Raw genomic sequence first — 8,077 nt, forward strand, 5'->3', positions numbered from 1 at the left:
CAAGACTCCGTCTCAAAAAAAAAAAAAAATTCTCCTACTCTTTTAATTGACTAGAATATAAATGTGAATAGAAATATGATAGAGGTATATCTTTTTATTATTGTAATTATAGTGTCTATTTAATTTCTATATTCTGTCTATTTTAATACATTTTATTTCAGGTATTGCTGGAGTGTTACTGCTAATTCTATATTCTAATGTATCTTCTAAAATTAATTAAATACATTACCATTGTTACAAGATCCAGTGAGAGTCTCTGAATTGCCCAAATATCCACTATGAAAACACTCAGTACAATTTGTGTGTGATGGAAGGGCTACATACAGGAAGTGGTGAGAGAATCCCATCACCCCCTAGTATATGGTTTTGAATTTCTTCCATATGGAATGAATAAAAATCCCTCTTTTCTCCTACTTCAGTAACTTTTGTCCAGATCTAAAAATACTGGTTCAACCTGTATTTATACATATCATCAGTATCTAGTCATTGTTCATTTGTAACTTCAAAGAACAAGCACATACACAACCACAGGGGGTTTTGGTGGTACCAAAGAATTTCTTAGTGCCCACAATATCTCTATGAAGTAATTTATTAAATACTTTCAACATGATTCAAAGAAAGAATTCAAATACCATACTACAGTGACCTATTTAAAACATAAAGAAAACTCAATAGCATATGAATAAGTTACACCTAGAATTCTAACACCATGCTCCACCTCAGAGTACTATTATCATTCTTTTTTTTTTGAGACGGAGTCTCACTCTGTCACCCAGGCTGGAGTGCTGTGGCCGGATCTCAGCTCACTGCAAGCTCCGCCTCCCGGGTTCACGCCATTCTCCTGCCTCCCTCCCGGGTAGCTGGGACTACAGGCGCCGCCACCTCGCCCGGCTAGTTTTTTGTAGTTTTTAGTAGAGACGGGGTTTCACTGTGTTAGCCAGGATGGTCTCGATCTCCTGACCTCGTGATCCGCCCGTCTCGGCCTCCCAAAGTGCTGGGATTACAGGCTTGAGCCACCGCACCCGGCTACTATTACCATTCTCTAGTAAGAATTTTTCTAAAATCTCTCAACCACAAGAATGACATGAGAGACAAACGTGGGCAATGAAGGCGGGACCACATTCTCATATTCACTTCAGGAAAGGTTATTTCATTTTGTGAACTCAGCCTGAGAGTGCAGCATTTTTCTAACTTTAAGTGACCTGCAGAATGCTCCTCTTCCAAATACACTATTCAAGTTGAAAACCAAAATGGTAAGTCAGAGAGATCAGGGCAAACAGCATGTTTACCTAATATCTTCATTAATTAGCTTCACCCAAAGAAACAAAATTAATTTATGCATGCTACATTCACAAGTTAGAGTCTATCTGATTAGCACTTAACGCATTTTCTATTCCCTTTTTATTACATGACTCCAGCAAGACTAATATTAATATGGTATATAGCAGGCACTCAACAATTATAAAACTTCAGAATCTGAGAACTAGATACGTCTTAAAGATCATTTGGTTTACTCTTCTTCTCTTCCTCAGGCCTCAGATTTTATCTATGAGGAAACTGAAACCAACCCAGTAGTCTCACAGACAATTCTTTTGGCAGAAAAAGTATCAAAGAACTGAAACCAAATCACCCCACCAGATGCCAGACCCCTCATTCACCATTATTGCTTCCTTGCCGCTCCCAAGTTCCTGTTTTCTTACACATTGTTATAATATATTTCTTCCCTGCTATATAAACCTTGGTTTTAGTCAGTCAGGGAGATGAAACTGAGACTGAGCTCCCATCTTCTCAGCTGCTGCACCTGATTAAAGCCTTCTTCCTTGGCAATACTCGTTGTCTCAGTGATTGGCTTTCTATGCAGCAAGCAGCAGGACCTAGACTGAACTCCTGATGTATCAGTAACAACCTAATAGCTGAAGAAGACAGTAACTTTCTTAAGCTAGTTAGTAACAGAGCAGAACTAAGGTACTTTGATGTCCAGACTGATTTTCTTTCTACTATACCATGCGGTTGTCAAGAACTCTGAAGAACCTAAGATTTTACCCTACATGCAAGCTAACATCAGTCTACCATAGTTTCATGGACACTGAGAGCAAACACCATGTACCTACACACAGTTTGGACACTGAAGACTGAAACTGCATGTTCCCCATACTGAGTTGAATAAGTGTCCTCCTAAAATTTATAACTGCTGGAAATAGGGTCTTTGCAGATATAATCAAGTTGGTATAATGTCATTTTGGATTAGGACGGACCCTAATACATGACTGGAGTTCTTATAAGAAGGAAATTTGAACACAAACACCCACAGAGGGAAGATGTCATGTGAATACTGAGATAGATATTGGAGTTATGCTACCACAAGTCAAGAAACACTAAGGATTTCTGGCATCCACCATAAGCTAAAAGAAGAAGGAAAGGATTCTTACCTAGAGCCTTCAGAGAGAGTGTGGCCCTGCCAACACCTTGATTTCAGAGTGCTAACCTCCAAAACTGTGAAAGAATAAATTTCTGTTATATTAAGCCACCCAGTTTACGGTGCTTTGTTATAGCAGCCCTAGAAAACTAATCACTCACAACTTTCTAGGTACATTAACATGACTTTACCAGTCCACTGTCTTAACTAGCATAACTGCTATTCTAGGAGACTCTTGTAGAAATATAATGTGATTGTTCACTACAGACCTTCTGGAAAGACCCATCAACTCTTTGGTAGTTTTCAAAATCTTTATCTTACTGTTTCGACCAAACCTAAACTGTTTTATCATGACACCTACTCAATCCTAATCAAGCCTCATCGCCACCACTGAAAGATCCAACTTAAACCAAACTTGTAATTCTCAAATTTTGACCTAAGACACTACCAAAGATCTTTTAAGGTGGTGTTCTCCCTTACCACAATAAGCAATAAACTCAGTTTTGTTTTATCAATAGGTTGTGTTAGTGGTATCTCATAAACTAGCATCAGATAATCCTGGCAGAAGTTATGACACTCCTAGGTCAGAAACAAAGAACAGTTTACTACTCACAACAATAACGTAGACATAGTATCATATTTTGTACTGGTTCCTCAAGCTCTAATTCCTCAAGGCCAATGAAAGGAAAACCAAGTGCACATACTGTGGGTTGCATTGCAGGACAAGAAAACCTAAGCTTATGAAACTCCAATCTTTAAAAGGAGCTACAAGCAAAAATGCCCAACCTTTTCCCCAGAGAGATTATCTTAATTATCCCGGACAGCAAAGAAATGTGCCATCGGTCCTAATGGAAGCACTATTTCTATCTTCCTAGGCTGTTTGCTAAATAGATTTCTTTGAAAAAGATAGCCCCCAACAAAAGCTATCAGTACTCTGCTCAGCAAATGTGCAGAAACAGAAGAGACCCATAAGACTGAAGAGAAATGTCTCTCAATATCTATTTCCTTTGACCTAAAAGACTAAAAAGATTCTTAGAGAATCAAGATGAAATTGGTACGATACAATGAGAAGATGTTTCCAAAGAAAACATATAGAGCAAAAAGGTACACTTTCTTCTCTCAAAAATCTGTATAAACTAAAACCACTTCAGCAGAGTCACAATCTTATAACAAGCCTGTATATCAAATATCAAAAGTAAATACTTAGATGTTTGGATCCTATTTTCATTTTAAAATGTTCCATTTCTAGAAAAGTATCTCAAACAAGTTTTTATTTTTATTTTATCATTTTTAACTTTAAAATAAAATGCTATTTTTTTTATTATTTTTTGGCTGTTTCTCACAGTGAATCAAGTTTTATCACTAATTTCCAATGCCTGGCAGTGTTCATGAAATAAAAGAGACTAGTAGTTTTAAACTTCACCAATAATACCTGACTTTAATGTGGACCTTAACGCCTTTTTTTAAAATAAGAAAATAAAGACCCAGAGAGGTAAGATGGTAAGCTTTTACTCATACAGCTATCTGGAGACACTGCAGTATAGGGTTCATTTTACTCATCATTCTGTCTCTCTCTTTATCCTGGGATCACTGCTTAACCCAATGGATGGGATAAAGTTACATTACTCAATTTAATATTCTTTACAAAAACTCAGTTTTTGTTTATTTCTTTTGCAGTTAATTTTAAGTTAAACGGGCTACTATTTAAACAGTGCAAGATAGGATCTCAATTTTCAAATATTAAAAAAAAGCTTATATTGAATATATAGCTAGAAAAATCTAAACTTTATTAACAACCTCAAAATATTTTATGTGAATTAAAGCATATTAAATTTAAATTTAAATATGGCTTTTATTTTCATAAATTCTTTACATAAATATTGACCTTAGAATTGTGGTTTAAAATCTAAATACTCTAAAATCCTGAAGAAATCATGACCTCTGAGCACAGCATTATCTTTGACTCTGTGTTGGATTTGCCCACTGAATAGATAACTATTCTCTTTCAGAAGTATCTCTAAAATGCTCTGACTCTGCCTAAAATGTTTTGTCTATTTAAGAAATGCTCTCTGACCAGGCACGGTGCCTCACATCTATAATCCTAGCACTTCAGGAGGCTGAGGCGGGCAGACTGCTTGAGCCAAGAAGTTTGAGACCAGCCTAGCCAACATAGCAAAACCCCATCTCTTCTAAAAATACAAAACTTAGCTGGACATGGTGGCGCACATCTGTAATCCCAGCTATTTGGGAGGCTGAGGCATGAGAACTGTTTGAACCCAGGAAGCGGAGGTTGCAGTGAGCAGAAATTAAGCCACTGCACTCCAGCCTGAGTGGCAGAGCGAGATTCTGTCTCAAAAAAAAAAAAAAAGAAATGAAAGGAAAAAAGTTTTAAAAAAATGTTTTCGGAGAACACAATACGGCAAGCCACTTATCTGTAGAGATACTATGAAAGTTACATAATTCATCTAAACATGTTCAGAAACAAGAAAACAGTTTAAAGTTGCAGTAAGTCTTTTAGTGTCCAGGCTTAGAAGCTAGAGTCTAAACCATCCAACATTTTCTCAGTCAGAGCATAATACTTTCTCAAGACCTTTTTATTTCTATAACAAATAATGAACTACAGTTTCCTTATAAATATTCAAACAGGGTTTCAAGCTACTTTTTGAGGTCATTAATTTCCCCAAGGCAGAAAGACAGTTTCTATCACTTTCATCCTACATATTCATTCAAGAAAGTTTAAATTGACTTTTGCATGCCCAACCTTTACCCTCTTTAAGTATGTTTTTAATATAGGAGAATTCTAATGTACTTGACTTTTATACATGACTTTTGAAGCTACCTATATGAGGTTTAACGATATTAATCTATCTGTATATTTCTGATCTACCACTGTATTCAAGAAGGCTACCTATTATCTCCAAAATCAGGAAACACCACAAGTTCCAATAGATCCCCTTTCTAATAATTTTACATCATTTCTCTTTCTGTACTCAAAATGACCATAAATTGCAAGTTTCTCCCCATAGCCACGATGTTGGTTGTGTTCTCCTTACGTTTTAATAATATTTTTAAAAAGAAATGCAACCACGGCCTAAAAGGCAATAGTTAAATCATTATAGCTCTTTAATATCAGCAACAACAAAAAGTAACTTCTATCAGTAAAAAATATATGGGGTCGGGGGATGAAGAAAAGTTGATTAATGGGTACAAACATACACTTAGAAGATATAAGACCTGGTGCTCAACAGATCAATAGGGTGATTACAGTTAACCTTAGTTGACTGTACCTTTCAAAATAGCTAGGAAAGAGAATAATTAAAATGTTCTTAATATGAAGAAAAAATGAATAAGTTAATGGATATTCCAATTACCCTGATTTGATTACATAAAGGTATTAAATTATCACATGTACCCTTAAAATAAATATGTACATCTAATATATATCAATGCAAAAAAAAAATTTTTTTTTAAGACAGAGTCTCGCTCTGTCACCAGGCTGGAGTGCAATGGCACAATCTCACCTCACCACAACCTCTGCCTCCCGGGTTCAAGCGATTCTCCTGCCTCAGCCTACCGAGTAGCTGGGACTACAGGTATGCACCACCATACCCAACTAATTTTTGTATTTTTAGTAGACACAAGGTTTCACCATGTCGGCCAGGATGGTCTCGATCTCTTGACCTCATGATCTGCCCGCCTCAGCCTCCCAAAGTGCTGGGATTACAGGTTTGAGCCACCACGCCTGGCCAAATTTTTTAAAGAACACAGAATCACATTTTTATTTTTTTAATGTATGACTGCAGCAGTTTTACGATCATCAAAAACTAGAAACAGCCTAAATATCCATAAACAGGTAAATGAATAAACTAATTATGGTATCCATAAAGTGGAACACTACTCAGCAATAAAAAAAGAACAAACTACTGATACACAACTACTGATGCACACAGCAACATGAATAAACCTCAAATATATTATTCTAAGTGAAAGAAGCCAGGATTTAGAAACTACATATTAGATGATTCCAATTAAATGACATATTGGAAAAGGCAAACTATAGGGATAGAAAGAGATCAGCAATTGCTAGGGATTGAGGTATAAGGAGAGGTTAACTACAAATGGGCAACACGAGCAAATTTGGAAGGTTTGGAAAATGCTTTAATTGTGGTGACATATATTTGTCAAAATTAATAGACTGAATGCTAAAAATAAATAAAAATGTTAATGTAGGACTGAAATCTGGACAAGAATACCTTTAAAAGTCAGCTACTAAAAATGTCAGAAATGTTTAAGATGAGTTGCTTATTTTTAGCACCAAAAATTGCCACACAATGATGCCAAAAGTTAATGTATCGCGTTCAACCACAACTTTTTATCCAGCCCCATAATTTAAAGTATGAAACTATTTAAAAGGAAGTAAACTATTTTTCAATGTATGCAGTGAATATTGTACACAGTAGACAGTAAGAAAATGTTTCTTAACTAATACACAATTCAACAGAGTTTAGACTGACTTGGCCTTTCTACTTTACTGGTATGTAACATGTAGCTTTAACCACAAAATTATCTATTTCTCAAAATATTAACATATAATTAGAAAAGGGAAGTGCTGTCCACAAAATACACTAACCTGAATTTGTCCAGTTAATCAACAAAGGCAGTAAGTCACTTTATCTTGAACAAAAAGACCATTAGGGTCATCAATATCCTCTGAGCGAAAGCAGCAACCTGGAACAAAATAAAAATATATGAAATTCAGCCCTTGACTCAAGCTTCAGTTAGCATTATTATATCTATTTTTAAATCCCTTTAACTTTTCCTTACGTAGCCAGTCACAATGAGAGGTGACAATGTGCTAGCAGCCCTCACTCTCAGCGCCTCCTCAGCCTCGGTGTCCACTCTGACGGCACCTGAGGAACCCTTCAGCCTGCCACCACACCGTGGGAGCCCCTCTCTCGGCTGGCTAAGGCCAGAGGCTCCTCCCTCTGCTTGCCGGGAGGTGTGGAGTGGGAGGCGCGGGTGGGAACCAGGGCTGCGTGTGGCGCTCGCGGGCCAGTGCAAGTTACAGCGGGCACCAGTGCGGGCATGGATTCAGCCGGTGGGCACATGGAGCCGCCGGCTGGCGCCACCAGCCCAGAGCAGTGGGGGGCTTAGCACCTGGGCCAGCAGCTGTGGAGGTTGGGCAGGGTCCCCCAGCAGTTCCGGCCCGCCAGTGCTGCACTCAAATTCTCTGCACTCAAATTCTCACAGGACCCTAGTTGCCTCCCCGTGGGGCAGGACTTGGGACCTGCAGCCCACCATGTCTGAGCTCCCCACCTGTGGCCAGAGCCTCCCCGACAGGCGTTGTCCCCTGCTCCATGGCGCCTGGTCCCATCACAGCCCAAGGGCTGAGGAATGCAAGCGCAGCTCAGGACTGGCGGGCAGCTCCGCCTGCAGCCCCGCTGCAGGATCAGTAGGTGAAGCCAGCTGGGCTCCTGAGCCAGATGGGGACTTGGAGAACTTTTATATCTAGCTGGAGGATTGTATGTGCACCAATCAGCACTCTGTATCTAGCTAATCTGGTGGGGACTTGGAGAACTTTTATGTCTAGCTAAGGGATCATAAACGCACCAACCAGCACTCTGTGTCTAGCTCAGGGTTTGTAAATACACCAATCAGTAC

The 8,077-nt window shown here is 38.5% G+C and overlaps 1 protein-coding gene across 6 annotated transcripts in view; it reads right to left on the reverse strand.

The window, feature by feature from the left end:
• Positions 1-8,077, reverse strand: part of FUT8 (fucosyltransferase 8 (alpha (1,6) fucosyltransferase)) — a 342,950-nt gene that overhangs the window by 271,438 nt on the left and 63,435 nt on the right. For 5 of the 6 annotated variants that reach the window (XM_011949756.1, XM_011949751.1, XM_011949752.1 and 2 more), the window contains exon 2: positions 7,047-7,144. The exons of the other annotated variant lie outside the window; for it this stretch is intronic. The gene's annotated coding sequence lies outside the window, so the exon portion shown is untranslated. The remainder of the gene's footprint in view (positions 1-7,046; positions 7,145-8,077) is intronic. 6 annotated transcript variants of the gene reach the window in all.

The sequence above is a fragment of the Colobus angolensis genome, unplaced genomic scaffold (assembly GCF_000951035.1).
Source record: "Colobus angolensis palliatus isolate OR3802 unplaced genomic scaffold, Cang.pa_1.0 Scaffold3, whole genome shotgun sequence".
Taxonomy (NCBI): Eukaryota; Metazoa; Chordata; class Mammalia; order Primates; family Cercopithecidae; genus Colobus; species Colobus angolensis.